The 21,608-nt window shown below is 40.7% G+C and overlaps 1 pseudogene; it reads right to left on the bottom strand.

Annotated features, from left to right (window-relative positions):
* Positions 1 to 2,555: 2,555 nt before the first annotated feature.
* Positions 2,556 to 2,653, bottom strand: LOC120105829 (annotated as a pseudogene).
* Between the last annotated feature and the right edge of the window lie 18,955 nt (positions 2,654 to 21,608).

Here is a 21,608-nt window from a genome sequence, read left to right on the forward strand (position 1 = left end):
TTCGAATCTGAGTTCATCCGTTCGCGTCCCAAGCTTCACAGGAACCGAAGTCCCAGCTTCTTCCTGCGCCCCGACCTCATCCAGTGCAGCCATCTGCAAGCATCTTCAGCCGAGCCCGTCACACGATTCCAAATCTTCTCCTAATCCATTTCGAGTCCACGTGTTCAGCCGAGTTCCTAGCATCCTGCGAAGCATCTCCGCGTCCGATTCTTCTGGATCCTTCTCCCCACCGGCGTGTCATCCTTCCGTTCGAGAGCATCCCCATCTGTTTGCATCCGCGGCTTCCGCGTTTAGACATTCCCCGCGTCCGTGATCTCAGCGTCCCAGCGCCCAGCTCTTCCGTTCGCCAGCATTCATCATCTTCTCCCAGCTCTAACGATGAAGCCCAGCTACGTCAGTTCCCAGCGATTTTCGAGCTTCCACGATCCAAACCTCCTTTCGTCTTCCTCGCAGCATTTCCGCATCTCCTCCCAGCGATTTTCCAGCAAAGATCTGACTTCATCCCAGCATCCGATGCGTCTCAGCCTTCCGAGTTCGCATCCAGAGCCTCCAGCCGTCCGCGTGTTGATCTCCAAAGCCCAACCATCCCGAGATTCCAGCTCTCAGCGTTGGATCCTCTCAGCGTCCGCATCCCAGCTCCATTTCAAGCTCCATCCGGCTTCATCGCACCGTCCACGTCTGCATCATCCCAAGCGCAAGAATCCCAGCATTTTCGCTTCTTCCGCCTGGTTTTGAATGCGTGCGATCTCCCGTTTCTGCTATGCAACCGTCCCTCCGCATCCGGGATACTCGGCATCTCCACGTATCCTGTGGGATTAGGTACCAATCGGGAGATATAAGAGGGCTCTCGGCTGGCAAATGGGGGTGTGGGGGGGGGGGAAAGTTCATTCGAAAAAAAACAGAGAGGCTCGCTCTCATTCAAAGAAAAGAAACAGGGCCTCCCCTATTTCCAAAAAGAAAAGAAATAAAAAAAAAAGAGATTTCTTTTATGTTGATGGACGGCTAATTTCTTAGGGAGGGAGATGGAGGAACCTTTGATGTATTGCTCTTTGAAGTAAACTCTAAACTTTTGCCTTGAATGAATTATATTTACTGATGTTTTTGATCCATGCATAGTTATTTCGTAGATAGCACTTTAATGGATTATGATTATTGATATATGGATTGCTTTAGTATTTGATTCGTCGTAGACGTAGAAAGCACGACGAATGCTTAGAAATTGAGTTCATATGTTCATGAAATATATACCATGATTAGATCTATCCTACATTCATTTTTAATCAAGAACCATAGAGTTTATTTCTTGGATGCAATATCATCAAGGGGGATTCCAGATCCCTACCATCTTTATTTCATTGAACTTTGTTTATTGATTATTATTTTCTGCTTTTAATTTCTGAAAATCAAAACATATTTTAATCCATAAATTTATTGAATTAATTAATCTGAAATTATACTAAATAATCTCATACATATTTCGTTCCCTGAGGATTCGACCTCGGACTCCCGAGAATTTACTACTTGTGCGATTCTCCTGCACTTGGGAGAACAATTTTATTTTTGCATCAAGTTTTTGGCGCCGTTGCCGGGGAACGGCTGATTTATTAGTATAATTTTAGATTTAATCAGTATCTTAGTATTTAGTCTTTTTCTTTCAAAAAAAAAAATCTTTATTGCTGTTTTTTTTATTCCCTGCACAGTCTGCATCAAACTCTGATATCTGAGTAATCCACCGTCTGATTGCACTCAAATTTCGTCGGCTGCTGTAGGACACATGTTTCTTTCATCTGAACGGTCTGATTGATATTCTGATACTTTTACGACCATTAAATTAATATAAACTTTGCTGCTGTCTGCTTTGAATTTTCTGTGTTTAATTTTTTTGTTTAGAATCAGAATTTTATTATCATCATATCTCATTAACCCTTGTTGCTACTTGAAAATTGATAAGAACTTTAAGAAAAGATCAAGGGTAATCATTAAAAAAAAAAAAAAACAAAAACAAACAAATAAATAAACTCTGAAATTTTGTATGCTAGGTTGGAATAGGGACAACACTGGACGTCTGAGTCGACAACCTTTTGACAATTCCTTAGATCACATTATTGAAACTTTTTCGCAAAATCTCAGATCTGGTGAGATGGCTGATAATGATGTAGGAAGTCACCATGGTAATGAAGGTAGACCCCCAGTTATGACACTTCGACAATACTTACATCCCACTAGGACTAGTCAACCTTCATGCATGATTATTCCTGAAAATGTAGGACACTTTGAAATCAAACCAGGAGTAATTCAATTGCTGCCAAAGTATCATGGAATGGAATCCGAGAACCCTTATCTTCACCTTAAGGATTTTGAGGAAATTAGCATCACATTTAGAGTGCCAAATGTATCGGAAGATGTCCTTAAATTAACCTTGTTTCCTTTTTCCTTGAAGGATAAAGCCAAAACATGGCTGAACTCCTTGAGACCAATCGTTAGGAACATGGCATGATATGCAAAGAGAATTCTTGAAAAAATTCTTTCCCGCACAAAGGACTAACTTTTTGAAAAGGCACATTAGTAATTTCCAACAAAAAGACCATGAAACATTTTATGAATGCTGGGAGAGATTTAAAGATTTGCTTCTCTCTTGTCCTCATCATGGGTTTGAAACATGGAGAACCATTAGTTTCTTTTACGAAGGGTTGTCTCCACAGTTAAAAAATTTATAGAGACTATGTGCAATGGTCTATTTTGGAAAAGCAACCCGATGAGGCATGGGACTATTTAGACTCTCTCGCAGAGACTGCACAATTATGGGATACAGGGGATAGAGTGAATAAACCTTTGCCTAAGCCTACTAGCATTGGACACGGGGGCCTTTACAACCTTAGTACTCAGGATGATATTCAGGCTAAAATGGCAGCCCTTACTAGGAAGGTAGAGGAAATTGAACTTAGAAGGATTGAACCCGTCAAGACCGTAGAACATAACAGCGAGTGTTGTAGGATTTGCGAGATGCCTGGCCATCTCACCTGATTGCCCCACAATACCCGCATTCAAGGAAGTCTTGCACGATCAGGCCAATGTTATGAATACCTATCAAAAATCTTTCAATAATCCTTTTTCGGGTACTTACAACCCTGGATGGAAGAACCATCCAAATTTCAGGTGGAGGAATGACCAACCTCAACAAGTATATAACCCAACTCCTCCACCTCCGCACCTCATTATGCACATGCACCCCCTCAAAAATCCAGTCTCGAAGAAACTTTGCAATCTTTCATGCAAGGTCAAGCTAAAATCAATGATGAATTAAGAAATCAACTGACAACGCTGACCACTGCTTTAAGTGCTCAAGAGAAAGGTAAGCTACCAGCTCAACCACAACCTAATCCTCAAGTCTACGGCGGTAGCAATGCATCATCTTCAACTTCGCATAAAGAGCAAGCAAAGAGTATAATAACTTTGCGAAGTGGAAAATTATTGACCGACCAGTCCCAGAACAAACACAAGTCATACCTGATTCTGACCCTCCAAGACAAAAGAAAAGGATAATGAAGAAACTGAAGCACCAACATCTACTGAAAAAATTGAATGTCCTTTTCCTGCACCATTTCCACAAAGATTAAAGCCCTTGCAAAAGCTTGAACCAAACTCTGAAATTCTTGAGCTTTTTAAGCAAGTAAAAATCAATGTACCTCTTCTTGATGCAATCAAACAAGTGCCTTCCTATGCAAAATTTTTAAAAGATTTGTGCACTGTCAAGCGTCGTTTAAATGTCAAGAAGAAGGCATTTCTGGCTGAAAATGTGAGTGCAATTTTACAGCATAACATTCTTCCTAAATATAAGGATCCAGGTTGCCCAACTATCTCGTGCATCATTGGCAATTTTAGGATTGAGCGAGCATTGCTAGATTTAGGAGCGAGTGTGAACTTGTTGCCATATACGGTATATGAGCAACTCGGTTTGGGTGAGTTGAAGCCAACAACTGTGACCTTACAATTAGCTGACAGGTCAGTGAAGGTCCCTAGAGGGATTATCGAAGATGTGTTGGTCCAAGTAGACAAGTTCTATTTTCCTGTTGACTTTATCGTACTGGACACACATCCGGCTTCCAATTCACCATCTCAGATTCCGGTCATCTTAGGACGCCATTCCTTGCAACTTCTAATGCATTGATCAATTGTAGGAATGGTGTCATGAAGCTTTCTTTTGGCAATATGACTTGGAACTGAACGTCTTTAGTATAGGCAAACAACCCAGTGATCATGAAGAAAGTAAAGAAGTTGAATGGGTTGAAACCATTGCGGAAGAATATTTGTTAAAAGAAACATTTACTGAATCGGCCGACAATGGTTTGATAGATTGGTGTTCTGAAGGTACTGCTGATGATACGGTCCCACCTATTTAGATAACTCGGATGTCATGATGGTCAATGGGTGGAGACCGAGAATAGAGGAATTTGAACATTTGCCATCTCGAGAAGCAAAGATAGTACCATCCCATGAACAAGCACCTAAGCTCGAGTTGAAACCTTTACCGAAGGAACTCAAGTATGCCTTTCTTGGATCCGATGACACTTTTCCTATAATCATCTCATCTGATCTTGATCATGCCCAAGAAAGAAAATTACTTGGTGTTCTAAAGAATCATGAGGAGCTTTAGGGTGGTCTATTGCAGACTTGAAGGGGATTAGCCCTTTAATTTGCACGCACCGGATATATTTGGAGGACAATGCCAAAACCACAAGGCAAATGCAACGCAGGTTGAATCCTACGATGAGAGATGTGGTTAAAGCAGAAGTCCTCAAGTTGCTTGACGTGGGTATTATTTACCCAATTTCCGATAGCAAGTGGGTAAGTCCTACTCAAGTCGTGCCCAAAAAAGCAGGTCTGACGGTAGTCAAAAATGAGCAGGGTGAGTTAGTCCCGACTCGTGTCCCACGAGTTGGCGCATGTGTGTTGACTACGAAAATTGAATTTGGTCACTAGGAAAGATCACTTTCCCTACCCTTCCTAGACCAAGTTTTGGAAAGAGTTGCAGGACATAATTTTTATTGTTTTCTCGATGGCTATTCCGGATACTACCAAATCGAGATTTCACCAGAAGATCAAGAGAAGACTACTTTCACTTGTCCTTTTGGTACATTCGCTTTCCGTCGGATGCCGTTCGGGTTATGTAATGCACCTGCAAACATTTCAAAGATGCATGCTCAGTATTTTTGAAGACATGAACGAGAAGTTTTTGGAAGTGTTCATGGATGATTTTTCTGTTTTTGGCGATTCTTTTGATGATTGTTTACTACATTTACAAGCTGTCTTAGCTCGGTGTATAGAAAAGAACCTGATACTGAATTGGGAGAAATGCCACTTCATGGTGCCAAAGGGAATTGTCCTAGGACATATTGTTTCATCGAAGGGCATGGAAGTTGATAGAGCTAAGATTGACTTAATCGCCAAGCTACCTGCACCCAAGACGGTTAGAGATGTTAGATCATTTTTGGGTCATGCCGGATTTTATAGGAGGTTCATCAAGGACTTTTAGTGTCATAGCCCGACCATTATGTAACCTCCTATCCCTTGATACACCGTTCAATTGGACTGAAAACCTGTCAAGAGGCATTCGAAAAGTTGAAGTCTATGCTTAGCACTGCACCCATCGTGCGACCACCGATTGGTCATTACCTTTTGAGATCATGTGCGATGCTAGCGACTATGCGATAGGAGCTATCCTGGGACAACGCAAGGATAATAAGCCATATGTCATTTACTATGCAAGCAAAACTTTAAACGATGCTCAAATGAATTACACCACCACCGAGAAGAATTGCTTGCAGTAGTATTTGCATTAGACAAATTTTGCTCTTATATCCTTGGTGCTCCTATTGTTATCTTTACGGATCATGCAGCGCTAAAATATTTGCTAGATAAGAAAGAGGCCAACCACGCTTAATACGATGGATACTTTTACTCCAAGAATTTGACATCACTATCAAAGATAAAAAGGGAGTAGAGAATGTGGTTGCTGACCATCTATCACGGCTAGTTGTTCATGGATTTGGTGCCACAGTTGCTCATCAAGGACTCGTTTCCCTGAAGAGCAATTGTTTGCACTTTCTACTATGCCATGGTATGCTGATATTGTAAACTTTCTTGTCACGAACCGGATGCCGGAGCATTGGGGATCGAATGATAAGAATAATTTCTTGCGTGAAGTAAGAAGTTATTATTATGATGCCCCTATTTGTTCAAGTATTGCAATGATCAAATCTTTAGAAGATGCATTCTGGATCATGAGATACAAAGTGTACTCTCTTTTTGTCATGCCAGTGCTTGCGGAGGACACTTTGCATCTAAGAAAACAGCAGCTAAGGTGTTACAATGTTGTTTTTATTGGCCTACACTATTTAAAGATGCCCCGAGTTCTGTAGGACATGTGACCATGTCAACGTGTTGGAAGTATAACTCGTAGGCAAATGATGCCTCTCAGCCCATTACTGCTATTGAAATTTTTGACATGTGAGGCATGGATTTTATGGGCCCATTTCCACCGTCTTTTGGATTGAGTATATTTTAGTTGGTGTTAAGTATGTGTCAAAATGGGTAGAAGCTGTTGCCTGTAGAACTAATGATCACAAACCTGTTTTGAAATTTCTTAAAGAAAATATTTTTTCACGGTTTGGGATGCCCAAGGTTATAATTAGTGATGGGGGAAAACATTTTTGTAATAAACCTTTTGAGATCCTGTTACGAAAATACGGTATCACCCATAGAATTGCAACTCCTTATCACCCGCAGACTAGTGGCCAAGTAGAGTTAGCCAATCGGGAGATCAAACGAATTTTAGAGAAAACGGTGAATCCATCACGTAAAGACTGGTCTTTAAAACTTTCTGACGCATTGTGGGCTTACCGTACTGCTTATAAAACTATTCTTGGTATGTCCCCGTATCGGCTAGTCTATGGAAAAGCATGTCATCTACCTGTTGAAATAGAGCATAAATCGTATTGGGCCATTAGGAAATTAAACTTTGAATTGTCAGATGCTGGTTTCGCTAGAAAATTACAATTAAGTGAATTGAATGAAATTCGTCGGGATGCGTATGACAATGCTAGACTTTGTAAAGAACGAATGAAAATTAGGCATGATAACTCAATTCTAAGAAAATCTTTTGAGCCTGCACAAAAGGTTCTTTTGTATGACTCTCGCTTACATCTGTTTCCTGGAAAGTTACGATCAAGATGGACAGGTCCTTTCATTGTAAAAACTGTTTTTCCCACACGGGCAGTTGAAATTGAGAATCCACAGGATGGCAAATTTTTAAGGTAAATGGACACAGATTAAAACCTTTTCTTGAAAATTTTGCAGATGAAGAGTACTCCTTTTCCTTGGGGGAGCCTTCTTATGACTGAACATGAAGGCCAAGGTATGTGTATATTAGTTAGAATTATTATTTTTTCTTTTATTTCTAGTTTTCTTCTTATTTTGTAGGTCTTTTTTTCTGAAAATCAACAGCTCAAGGTATTCTTCTTCTCTCTATTATTTTCTCTATGTCTCTCATATATAGTTTTCTTGCATTTTTTACATTGAGGACAATGCAATGTTTAAGTTGGGAGGAGGGAAATATCTTGATCCAAAAAAAAAAAAAAAAAAACTTATTTTGCATTTGATTTATTCTATTACTTTCTTTTCTGAGCAAATGCACATGTATTTTCATATTGAGTGTGTGCAACTATTAAGGCAAGGAACACATGCATACTATGACTGATCAGAGACCTATTATTAGATCCCCACACGTGTACTTAATGACAATAGGAAGGCCTCAGGAGTTCATATTTGTTAACTGCATTTTTGTTAGCCTTATCCATAAAAGAAGTATGAGTATCATTGTTCGTACATAAGGTTCAGGATTGGTTTTCACATAAAGATAGAGGTTGAATATCCCGACTAGATTACTTAGGTGCCTTATGATCCGACTTTGGTTGACCTATAGTCACGGTGCAGTCACATATATAATAAAAATATATATATGGTTCAGTCTATCATTTCTTTTCTTGCATAATTATTATTCAAAAAAAAATACTTATGATGACAAGTCTGGCCTCGTGGCGTAGTCTGGTTCGAGTAATTAAGTCCGAGGGGTGTTTCACCTAATGTCTTGAGCCAACTGGATCGGGGGTCATTGACTGAAAGCTCGCTACATGGACCTTACTAGAGCCTAATGGGGTTGGATAGCTGTAGTTGTCATGTGTATTGAAAAAAAAAAAAATGAATAAAAATAAGCATGAATGAGTTGGTTAGGCTGAACCTAGTGACATGTGGTAATGGCTGGTTTGACTCCATTGTATTGGACCTCTGTGTACCCGGGTTGTTTAGTTGAGATTGATAGCTCTTTCTTTACATGCGAACCATTCTTGACAAATTTAGACAACATGTGATATTCTGAAAATTTGATGGATCAGGTTCTAATAAATTGTAGAAAATACTTTTGAACTTGAGTAGTGCACCTAAAACTCAGGCGGTGCCCTGTTGTGGTGGAGGTATTAGTACTCTGAGAAAGTCATGCGATTTGATGCACACTACACTTTTATATTTCCTTGCTTTGACAGTTGCCATACTTGAAAATATATATCGATTAATTACATGTGTATTAGCTTAGAATTTATTTCACATTTTTTATTATGATCTCATGTCATGTTATATCATGTATGATGTTTGTGGGTAGCATCCTGAAAACCCTCACGAGACAACACTCGTCCACTAGGGTAACCTAGGGATTTAACGGCTTGTTGCACGGCTAAGTGCAATCGTGATTCCTACGAAAGTGAGTACTTATCTTAATTTTATGCAATTAGTTCTAATAAAATATCAAAGGTAAACCACACCTTTTGTACTCTCATTTTATTATTTGCTCGTTAATTGCTAGAGACTAGCAATAAGCTAGTTGGGGGGTGTGATGAGAGCACAAAAGTGCGATCTACACATCACTTAAATTAGTATTATTGCTAACAAATAATGATAGAAGTGTGTATTAATATTTTATTTTTGTGGGGTGCAGGTGATCGTAAATCAAAGTTAAAATGCGCATTGAGCCCGAAAGATGCATCACTGTAAGTGACCAGCCAAACATTCTGGATTGTTTCCCAGTCGTCACCCCCGCATCATCCAGCTCGCGTCCACTCCAGCGTCCGTCTGAGTCCGCTTCTTTCGAACTGAGTTCATCCGTTCGCGTCCAAGCTTCACAGGAACCGAAGTCCCAGCTTCTCCTGCGCCCCGACCTCATCCAGTGCAGCCATCTGCAAGCATCTTCAGCCGAGCCCGTCACACGATCCAATCTTCCCTAATCCATTCCGAGTCACGTGTTCAGCCGAGTTCCTAGCATCCTGCGAAGCATCTCCGCGTTCCGATTCTTCTGGATCCTCTCCCCACCGGCGTGTCATCCTTCCGTCGAGAGCATCCCCATCTGTTTGCATCCGTGCTTCCGAGTTCAGACATTCCCCGCGTCCGTGACTCAGCGTCCCAGCGCCCAGCTCTTCCGTTCGCCAGCATTCATCATCTTCTCCCAGCTCTAACGATGAAGCCCAGCTACGTCAGTTCCCCAGCGATTTTCGAGCTTCCACGATCCAAACCTCCTCCATCTTCCTCGCAGCATTTCCGCATCTCCTCCCAGCGATTTCCCAGCAAAGATCTGACTTCATCCCAGCATCCGATGCGTCTCAGCCTTCCGAGTTCGCATCCCAGAGCCTCCAGCCGTCCGCGTGTTGATCTCCAAAGCCCAACCATCCCGAGATTCCAGCTCTCAGCGTTGGATCCTCTCAGCGTCCGCATCCCAGCTCCATTTCAAGCTCCATCCGGCTTCATCGCACCGTCCACGTCTGCATCATCCCAAGCGCAAGAATCCCAGCATTTCCGCTTCTTCCGCCTGGTTTTGGAATGCGTGCGATCTCCCGTTTCTGCTATGCAACCGTCCCTCCGCATCCGGGATACTCGGCATCTCCACGTATCCTGTGGGATTAGGTACCAATCGGGAGATATAAGAGGGCTCTCGGTGGCAAATGGGGGTGTGGGGGGGGAAAAAAGTTCATTCGAAAAAAAAACAGAGAGGCTCGCTCTCATTCAAAGAAAAGAAACAGGGCCTCCCCTGTTCCAAAAAGAAAAGAAATAAAAAAAAAAAAGAGATTTCTTTTATGTTGATGGACGGCTAATTTCTTAGGGGAGGGAGATGGAGGAACCTTTGATGTATTGCCTTTGAAGTAAACTCTAAACTTTTGCCTTGAATGAATATATTTACTGATAAGTTTCTGATCCATCGCATAGTTATTTCGTAGATAGCACTTTAATGGATTATGATTATTGATATATGGATTGCTTTAGTATTTGATTCGTCGTAGACGTAGAAAGCACGACGAATGCTTAAAATTGAGTTCATATGTTCATGAAACATATACCATGATTAGATCTATCCTACAATTCATTTTTAATCAAGAACCATAGAGTTTATTTCTTGGATGCAATATCATCAAGGGGATTCCAGATCCCTACCATCTTTATTTCATAGAACTTTGTTTATTGATATATTATTTTCTGCTTTTAATTTCTGAAATTAAAACATAATTTTGATCCATAAATTTATTGAATTAATTAATCTGAAATTATACTAAGTAATCTCATACATATTTCGTTCCCTGAGGATTCGACCTCGGACTCCCGAGAATTTACTACTTGTGCGATTCTCCTGCACTTGGGAGAACAATTTATTTTTGCATCAACGTTCATATGAACAGGTGTTTGAGATGACACTGTTCATATGAAAAGTGTTACATAAAAATACTGTTCATATGAACAGTGTTACGAAAAATATACTAATGTTCACGTTCTTCTCTTCCTCCCACAGTGTTCCAGCCGGATCAGCCTTCCCGAGTCCCTGCTTTCGTCCGCAACGCCCGCGTCTCCAGCATCCCAGATCGCCTTCCATTCCGGCGGGCCGTTCCGAATGCAACACCTTCCATTCATGCCATATCGCGGTCAGCCTTCCGCATCAGGCATTCGTCCACGTCGCTGCCAGCGCCATCCCCGCATCTTCACCGGCGTCCATGCCACGTGTTGACCCCCTAATGGATTTTGATGAATACAAAACACTAGAGTATAATTCTCTCTATATTAACAATTTACTTGAGCATTTCAGGTGTTTAACTTAGAATATTGTTAAGAATTGTCAAGGCATGTTCCCATATTTTTCAAGGATTTATTGAAGATTTTTTGAGATGAAGAAAATGGATCAGGGGCAGCCGAGACGTCTCCGGTGTGTTCCAGAGACGTCTCTGGCACGTAGAGGAGAAACTGGCACGTATGGAGACGTCCCCCGGTACCTGCCGAGGCGTCTCGCAGGGTCGGAGTCGACTCCCGGCTTTCCGGAGTCGACTCTCTCAGAGACGGTAGAAAGGCCGATTTCAAGGGATGCGCGCGAGTCGTCTCCGAAGGACGCAGAGTCGTCCCCACGCATAAAGCACAAACATCCCGAGACTCCCCAGAAAGCGCGGAGTCGAGTCCTCTCAGGGATTCCAGAGGACTTGTTTTTCGTTGATAAAACTTCGGAGTCGTCCCCGACGTCGCGGAGTCGTCCCCATGCATAAAGCACAAACATCCCGAGACGTCCCCGTAAAGTGCCGAGCCGACTCTCTCAGAAAAATAGAAAAACAAGTAGTCGAGCTGTTCTTCTTCGGAGTCGTCCCCAGAAAGTGCCGAGTCGACTCCAACATCGTCAAAAGATTTTTTATACAGCCGAGACGTCTCTCGTTCAAGCGGAGACGTCTCCGGAACGCCTGGGACGCGACTGACACACTTTTGCAGGTTTGTTTGAATTCCAAACGGTCATATTTTTGTGTCTAACGGATCTATTGCTTGTAGAACTATAAAAAGGAGCTTTTAAGTGCCTTTAAACAACTTCTCACCAACCAACACAAGATCATTCAAGAGAGAAGAAAGAGAAAGAGGTTCAAGGGAGTTAGTGCTTTCAAGAGGAGAAATCAAGTGCATTCAAGTCTTCCTCATCTGATTTCGTGGTCATCTACTCACTCCCACTCGGCAATCAAAGCTCGCATTCAAGCCTACGTGATCCACATTGGAAGAACCACCATCATCCACGCTTTCAACGGCAAAAAGGGTTCTTCCGGTTTGTTGTTTCTCATTGTTCTATTTGCTTTCATAAGAGCTTTTAAATCCTTGTAAAACAATCAAATATTGTGCTTGTTCCAGTCAAGAAACTTGGAACAAGGGATAGGCGTCCCAAGCCTAGGTTAAATTGGGGGATTGTAGGATTCGTTGTTAGCCCGGGGTAAAACAACGAGTTGGGTAGTTCACTCGAAAAACTACCGGACTGTAATCGCTGATTATAGTGGAAATTCTCAAAGGTGTTTGGGGAGTAGATGTAGGAGCAGTATAAGCTCTGAACCACTATAAACCTTATGTTTGCGATTGACTGTGGTTACAACTTTAGTTTCACTTTTGCACATACACTTGTGTGTTTTCTTTTAATTAGACAAAAAGTTTTTAAAACACCCAATTCACCCCCTCTTGGGTGACCATTTCTGGGCAACAAGTGGTATCAGAGCAGGTGCTCTGTGTATTCTAGAAGACCTAACCGTCTTTGCCAAAGATCAAGATGGCAATACCCTTCAACAATGTTCCTGCTAAGGGGCAGGCTACCAATAGACCTCCACTCTTCAATGAGACAAATTATTCCTATTGGAAGACTAGAATGAGAATCTTTATCAAGCACAAGATTATGCCTTGTGGAGGTTATAATCAAAGGACCACACGAACCATCTCACATAGTAAATGGCGTTCAGGTTCCCAAACCTGAGGAGGATTGGGATGAGAATGATAGTAAGTTAGTTCAATCAATGCTAGAGCCATGAATTCATTATTTTGTGCTCTAGATGTAAATGAGTTTAATAGAGTCTCCACCTGTAGTTCCGCCAAGGAAATATGGGATAGGCTTGAAGTTACCCACGAGGTACTAATCAAGTCAAAGAATCTAAAATGAACATTCTAGTTCACAAATATGAGTTATTTAAAATGGAACCCCAATGAAACTATTTCATGCATGTTCACACGCTTCACTGATATAATAAATGGTCTAAAGAATTTGGGTAAATCTTATACTAACTCAGAACTTGTGAGAAAAATTCTCAGGTCTTGCCAAAAGTTGGGAAGTGAAGGTCACGGCGATTGTAGAAGCTAAAGACCTCAACACTTTGGCACTTGAAGAACTATTAGGCTCATTGATGACGCATGAGCTCACAATGAAGCAACATGAAGAAGATGTGCCAAAGAAGAAGACAATCGCCCTCAAGGCTACTTCAAGTGCTTGTGAAGAAGAAAGCAGTGAAAGTGAAGAAGAAAGTGAAGATGAAGACTTGGGCTTAATAGTAAGGAAGTTCAAAAAATTCATGAGAAGAAAGAAGACCTTCCCAAGAAAAAGTTTGGAGGGAGAAATGATTGGAAAAGGAAAAAGAAAAAGAAAGAGACCCAATCATATGTTATGATTGCAAGAGACCAGGACACATCCGCTCCGAATGCCCTCAACAGAAGAAGCACTATGGAAAGAAGAAGAAGAAGGCATTGAAAGCAACTTGGGATGATAGTGACACATCCTCCTCCGAGGAAGAGAAGGATGAGACCGCCAACTTGTGTTTCATGGCATTCGACGACGATGAGGTATGTCAAAGCTCAACTACAGCTTTTACTTTAGAAGAATTATATGAAGCTTTCCAAGAACTCATGAATGATTGTGGTATGTTAGGAGCAAAAAATAAAGAACTAAAGGCCTCCAATCAAAAACTAAAGGATGACATTAAAAACCTATTGATTGAAAAGGAGAGCCATGAAAAAGATAGCATCATGACCTAAAGGATAAAAATTCAAAACTTATCATTGAAAATGAAACGGCAAAAACACTCATTAAGGAATTAAATCTAAGAGTCAAACTCCTACTCAATAGTAATACTTCACTTGCACAAAATGTTGAATCCCTTAAAAATGATAAGGAAGAATAGCTAAAGAAAATTTGAACCTTAAAGATGAGCTACACAAGTATAAACCAATTGTGCAGAAATTTACACATAGCTCGAAAAAATTAAATCTTATTCTATCTTATCAAAGAACTATTTTTAATAAAGCTGGATTAGGATACAAAACTAGCAAACAACAAAAATATCTAAAGAACTTTTTGTAAAAGCAAAAGATGACAAAACTGAAAAACCTACATGCTTTATTGTGGGAAAAGTGGACAAAAAGCTATTCTTGTATTCAAAGAAAGATTCAAACCAATAAGAACACACTTGTAAAGGGTAAAAACACAACTAAAATGTGGGTGCCTAAGGGAACCAACTACACTAACCAAGAAGGACCCAAGAAAACTTGGGTACCTAAGAGCTTCACATGACTATTTTACAGGTTGCCTTGCAGCCGGGAGCAAAAAGAGAATGTGGTATCTTGATAGCGGTTGCTCAAGGCATATGACCGGTGACAAGAGCCTTTCGTCACCTTGAAATCAAAAGAAGGAGGAGTAGTCACATTTGGAGACAATGCTAAAGGTCAAATCATTGGCGTTAGTAAAATCTCCATATCACCCTCCTCATTTATTGACAATGCATTGTTAGTTAATGGATTAAAACATAATTTATTAAGTATAAGTCAATTTTGTGACAAGGGCTTTAAAGTGTCATTTGAATCTTTTCTGTGCATAATTAGTAGTCCAATTGACAATGAGATCATACTTATGGGACATAGACTTGGAAATGTTTACATGGTAGACCTTGATGATCTCACCATGAAGGATGGCCAATGTCTTGTAGCCACAGATGCCAAGGTCAATGAGACTAGCTGGTTATGGCATCGTAGGTTAGGGCATGCTAGCATGGATTTAATTTCTAAATTGATTACAAAAGATCTAGTCAAAGGACTACCAAAAATAGACTTGAAAAGAACAAGATTTGTGCCGCATGTCAACTAGGAAACAAAAAGAAGCTCTTTCAAATCTAAGAACATAATCTCAACATCAAAACCCTTAGAACTAATTCACATGGATCTATTTGGACCCACTAGAACTGCTAGTCTAGGGGGTAAGAAGTTTGGTCTTGTAATGTTGATGATTTTTCACGTTTTACATGGGTTTCATTTCTTGCCCACAAAGATGAGTCCTTTTCCGCTTTTATCAAGTTTCATAATAGGATTTCGAATGAACTTAATCTTAAACTAAAAGCAATTAGGAGTGATCATGGTACCGAGTTTGAAAATCAGCATTTTGAAAAATTTTGTGAAGAAAACGGTATCAATCACAATTTTTCGGCTCCTAGGACACCCCAACAAAATGGGGTGGTAGAAAGGAAGAATCGCACACTAGCAGATATGGCTCGTACCATGTTGTGCGAATCGGATCTACCAAAGTATTTTTGGGCTGAAGCAATCAATACTGCCTGCCATATTTTTAAACCGTGCTTTAGTTAGATCTATCTTAAAGAAAACACCTTATGAGTTGCTGAAAAATAAGAAGCCCAATATAAGTATTTTCATGTTTTCGGTTGTCGCTGCTTTATTTTAAACAATGGAAAGGACAATCTAAGTAAGTTTAGTGCTAAATCAGATGAGGGGATCTTCTTAGGTTATTCCTCATCTAGTAAGGCATACAGGGTCTTCAACAAGAGAACTCTCGTTGTTGAAGAATCCATTCATGTTGTTTTTGATGAAGCTAATGGAGATTCTTCTAGAAAAGAAGAAGATGGTGATGCAGGTATACTTGAAGACAGAATGAAGGAGTTCTCCATACAAGACAAACAACTTGAAGATGAAATCAAGGAAGATACAATTCAGCAAGATGGAGAAGATCAACCCCAAGCAAGAAATCAAGATCTTCCGAGGGAATGGAGGTATGCACATGGTCATCCAAGGGATCTAATCCTTGGTGACCCTTCACAAGGGTAAGAACAAGATCCTCTTTAAGAAATACTAGTAATTATCTTGCATTCGTTCACAAATAGAGCCTAAATCACTAGAGGAAGCTGAAAAAGATGAAAATTGGATAAATGCCATGCAAGATGAATTAAACCAATTTGAAAGAAATCAAGTTTGGACTCTAATGAAAAGACCTCCTAATGTTTCAATTATAGGCACCAAGTGGGTATATAGAAATAAACTAGATGAAGATGGAGTAGTAATAAGAAACAAGCTAGGTTCGTAGCCAAAGGCTACAATCAGGAAGAAGGCATAGATTTTGATGAAACCTTCGCTCCTGTTGCTAGGTTAGAGGCTATTAGACTACTTTTGGCATATGCATGCTTCATGGATTTCAAACTCTATCAAATGGATGTAAAAAGTGCATTTTAAATGGTTATATAATGGAGGAAGTTTATGTAATCAACCTCCAGGTTTTTGAAAACCACTTACATCCAGATTATGTCTTTAAATTGCATAAGGCATTGTATGGACTTAAGCAGCCCCTAGGGCATGGTATGAAAGATTAAGTAATTTTCTAATTGAAAATAAGTTTAAAAGAGAAATGTAGACAAAACACTCTTCACTAAAAGAAAAGGGAATGACTTATTGCTTGTGCAAATTTATGTGGATGATATAATTTTGGTGCTACTAATGATAGTCTTTGTCAAGAGTATGCTAAGCTTATGCAGGGAGAATTTGAAATGAGCATGATGGGTGAGCTAAACTTCTTCCTTGGGCTACAAATAAAAACAATCAGAGGAAGCATCTTCATCAGTCAGTCCAAATACATCAAGAAAATGTTGGAGAAGTTCAAGATGAAGGATGCAAAGGAAATCAGCACACCCATGGGCTCAAGTTGCAAGCTTGACAAATATGAAAAAGGTAAAAGTGTAGACTGCAAATTGTACAGAGGTATGATAGGGTCTTTACTTTACCTTACTGCTAGTAGACCAACATATTATTCAGTGTTTGCATGTGTGCTAGATACCAAGCATGTCCTAAGGAATCACACTTGCAAGCTGTTAAAAGAATATTCAGATATCTAGTAGGGACATCTAATGCAGGCTTATGGTATTCTAAACAATTTGATTTAAATTTAATTGCTTATTCCGATGCTGATTTTTGTCGGGTGCAAACTCGACAGAAAAAGCACAAGTGGCACGTGTCAATTCTTGGGTGCTAATTTGGTTTCTTGGTTTAGCAAGAAACAGAATTCAGTTTGCCTTGTCCACAGCTGAGGCTGAGTACATTGCAGCCGGGAAGCTGTTGTGCCCAAGTTCTTTGGATTAAGAAACAAACTTGAAGACTTGGTATCAAAATGGACAACATTCCAATTAGATGTGATAATACAAGTGCAATTAATTTAACAAAAAATCCTGTCCAACACTCTAAATCAAAACACATAGAGATTAGGCATCACTTTATAAGGGATCATGTGCTGAAAAATGATGTATTGATTGAGTATGTATGCACTGAAAATCAATTGGCCGATATCTTTACAAAGCCCCTTTGTAAAGATAGGTTCAACTTTTTAAGGAATGCCTTGTGCTTGTATGATCCTAGCAAGTAGATTGAATTTGTAATGCAAGCATGATTTGATTTCAACACTATAGCTTAAATGATTTAACTTGTCAAGCATATGCAATGCTTTGTATGCTAGAGATACATGTGAATGCTACTCAAACTAATAATACACTTCAAGGTCACATATAGCAAACCTAGTGCCTAATAAGTGAAAACATGAATCTATCAAAGTTAGATGACGAATTGTTTGACTTTCCGGAGGATGGTTACCCTCCCTTGGACTCTTCATGAGATATTTTCAGAGCCTATTCCATAGGCATTCGAAATTTGGTCAAACATTCCTCATTTCAATATTGATAATTCAAAAATCATTGTCAAGCTTTTATAGGATGTATTATTAAGGGGAAGGATCACAAGCAAGCTCACTTTATATTCGCCAAAAGAAATAAACTGATCATTGAGGTTGAATAAAACAAATTGGGAAAAGATAGGAATCGTTCTGAAATTTTTCAGTGCCGGAGACGTCTCTGGCAAATCACAGAGACGTCCCCCGGCGAGACGTCTCGCATTAGTCGCGGAGACGTCTCGGGGACAGAATGAATGTTTTTTTTAAATAGGTCGAAACAGCTCGAGCCGTCCCGAGCTGCTTTCCTTCGTCCCCAACGAAACCCTAAACCCTAGCATCCATCTTCTCTCCACCACAAATCGAACCAAAATCACTCCCATTTCCCTAGATTTCCAATCAATGGCACCTAAGAAAGCTAGGCGTAGGGTGGGAGGCGTCCTAGGGTGGCAAACGACGAGGAACGGAGGGAAGAGTCCTCCGCGCCGTCTCCTCCGGTTGCTCCGCCAACCGTGACCCCTCCTGTGCGAATCGCACAGTAACACAGGTAGATACATAGATTTTCATTTCTAGCTAGTGAGGGGTTCTCTATTGGAGAGAGACTCCGTGCCCAAGGTTGGGAACACCTATGTTCCCTAAATGTCACCTATCCCGGCCTAATGAGAGAAATCTTTAGCAATTTGGCCTTAGGGAGCTCGGGGTACACCGGATATGTCCGAGGCACATTGGTAGAAATCAATGAGGACATTTATCTAGTTTGTTACAAATACCCAAGTACGGTGAGGCTCCGACCTCACATCCCCAAAGGGAATTGCCTTAAACCTAATCTAGGTAGAGAGACTGCGGTCCTCTTGACATAGTTAAGTCCCAAGACCTCAATGCTGAAATGAGATTGCTTTTGAGCATAATTAACAGGGTCTTGTTCCCAAAAACCGGTCGCTTCGATTTCGTTTCGGAGCGAGACTTAGCCATTATGCACCACATCTTGCTAGGGATTCCCCTAAACCTCCCTAGGCTCATGTTGAACTACATCTCAATATGTCATAGGTATTCCAGATTTAGCATACCATATGGGATGGTCTTCACCCTACTTTTCAAACACTTTAAGGTTCCTATCCCTGAAAATGAGCCAGAGAAACCCTTGAGAAACACTGATTACTACAACGAGAGCACATACATAGGATGGAGTTTCACAAGAAAGACGGGTCTTGGGTTAAGGTCTGTAAAAGAAAATCCCAAACTATAGAGCCTGAGATCCATCATCAGGAGCCTGTCCACCTCTCTCCTCCACATAGCCCTATGCCTTTTCCGATCATATGGAGAGCTTTCCTGATGTACCTTCCAGCTCGGCTGGACCATCCACTTCCATGCCTCCTCCTCCAGCTTGTGGATCGATGTCTTATCAGATGAGCAGATGCACACCCTAGCATCTATGATGTGCCAGCAGATGAGGGAAGAGATGAGATCAGTATTTCTGCTGAGTTAGCTCCCATCCGCACCTCACATGAAGCACTCTAGAAGAATTGAAAGAAATCAAAATTCAATGGAAGCTATAGGGTCAGAATTGGTTTGTGTGGCAACAAACCAAACTAGAAGATCATGTGAGATACAGGCTGAATTGAAGATCATATCGGATGGTCTTCAAGAGTTGACGAGCCCTGAAGGCAATGTGGGCAGTGTGGCTGCCCAACTTAGAGGAAGGATTGACAGGGCAACTCATGAGTTTGAAGCACTAGTGACAGCCTCAATCAATCTCAGGAGATCACTTTAGAAGTCTAATGGATGCAATAAATAGGTTTATAGAGGCTGCTGCTGGGGCTATTGAGCGTGGTCGCCGGTGAGGCACATTTTGTGGACATCTAGGGTTCATCTTTTTGTAAAACCCTAGGCTTATATGAAACTTTTTCTTTGTATTAGCAATCAATCCTTGTAATGGCTTTTATCCTTGTAATGGCTTCAAATGATTGTAATACTATATGAATGTCATAACCCTTCTTTTTGAATCTTGGTGTATGTTTCTAATTCTGTGATGTGCCATGGAAATGTCATAACATACTTTGAATGTTCAAACTTGACAATGTGCAATCATTTTACTATTTTGCCAACTTGACAATGCATATGAAACAGGGGAGCACAACTTGTAATAACTGCATTTGAAAGGTCTGAAATGAATTCCAAAACAAAGGGGGAGTAAAATGAATGCTGAATTCATTGATGGAAATCATTGATTGTTTCATGAATGCTGAATTCTAATAGGCATCGTGTTTTAGGCACCTAAGGAAAATTTGTCCCCTTCATTGTTGATGACAAAAAGGGGGAGTAGAACCAATATGGATGGAATGCAAAATGCAAAATTTACACTCATACTTGAAAGTTGAATTAGAAAAGATAAAATTGAAGAATATTGGCTTTAAGACAATTGTCCTTCTGGAAAAGAAAGGGGGAGTCAAAAGTATTTAGCTTTTAATTGTTGTTAGCATCAATATTTCATTAATTTACATTTTAACTTGATTCAAATCTAAAAGTGATAGATGATATGCCAAAATTGCTCAAGAGCTACTAAGATCAATACTTATGCATAAGGATAGAACTGACAGTTGACTATATTGAATTATGCATACTGTATCTAGCTCTAACCAAAACACAATACTTGTACATCTGATCAAATACTGTGTATATGTTTAAATTTTAAATTTTGCATATACTCAGTGTTTTGTCATCATCAAAAAGGGGGAGATTGTTGACCCCCTAATGGATTTTGATGAATACAAAACACTAGAGTATAATTCCTCTTATATTAACAATTTACTTGAGCATTTCAGGTGTTTAACTAAGAATATTGTTAAGAATTGTCAAGGCATGTTCCCATATTTTTCAAATTTATTGAAGATTTTTTGAGATGAAGAAAACGGATCAGGGGCAGCCGAGACGTCTCCGGTTTGTTCCAGAGACGTCTCTGGCACGTAGAGGAGAAACTGGCACGTCTGGAGACGTCCCCGGCACCTGCCGAGGCTCTCGCAGGGTCGGAGTCGACTCCCGACTTTCGGAGTCGACTCTCTCAGAGACGGCAGAAAGGCCGATTTCAAGGGATGCGCGCGAGTCGTCTCCGAAGGACGCGGAGTCGTCCCCACGCATAAAGCACAAACATCCCGAGACGTCCCCAGAAAGCGCGGAGTCGACTCTCTCAGGGATTCCAGAGGACTTGTTTTTCGTTGATAAAACTTCGGAGTCGTCCCCGACGTCGCGGAGTCGTCCCCATGCATAAAGCACAAACATCCCGAGACGTCCCCGTAAAGCGCCGAGCCGACTCTCTCAGAAAAACAGAAAAACAAGAGTCGAGCTGTTCTTCGGAGTCGTCCCCAGAAAGCGCCGAGTCGACTCCAACATCGTCAAAAGATTTTTTATACAGCCGAGACTCTCGTTCAAGCGGAGACGTCTCCGCGCCTGGGACGCGACTGACACACTTTTGCAGGTTTGTTTGAATTTCAAACGGTCATATTTTTGTGTCTAACGGATCTATTGCTTGTAGGACTATAAAAAGGAGCTTTTAAGTGCCTTTAAACAACTTCTCACCAACCAAACACAAGATCATTCAAGAGAGAAGAAAGAGAAAGAGGTTCAAGGGAGTTAGTGCTTTCAAGAGGAAATCAAGTGCATTCAAGTCTTCCTCATCTGATTTCGTGCTCATCTACTCACTCCCACTCGGCAATCAAAGCTCGCATTCAAGCCAACGTGATCCACATCGGAAGAACCACCA

Source organism: Phoenix dactylifera, unplaced genomic scaffold (genome assembly GCF_009389715.1).
Source record: "Phoenix dactylifera cultivar Barhee BC4 unplaced genomic scaffold, palm_55x_up_171113_PBpolish2nd_filt_p 000377F, whole genome shotgun sequence".
Classification (NCBI taxonomy): Eukaryota; Viridiplantae; Streptophyta; class Magnoliopsida; order Arecales; family Arecaceae; genus Phoenix; species Phoenix dactylifera.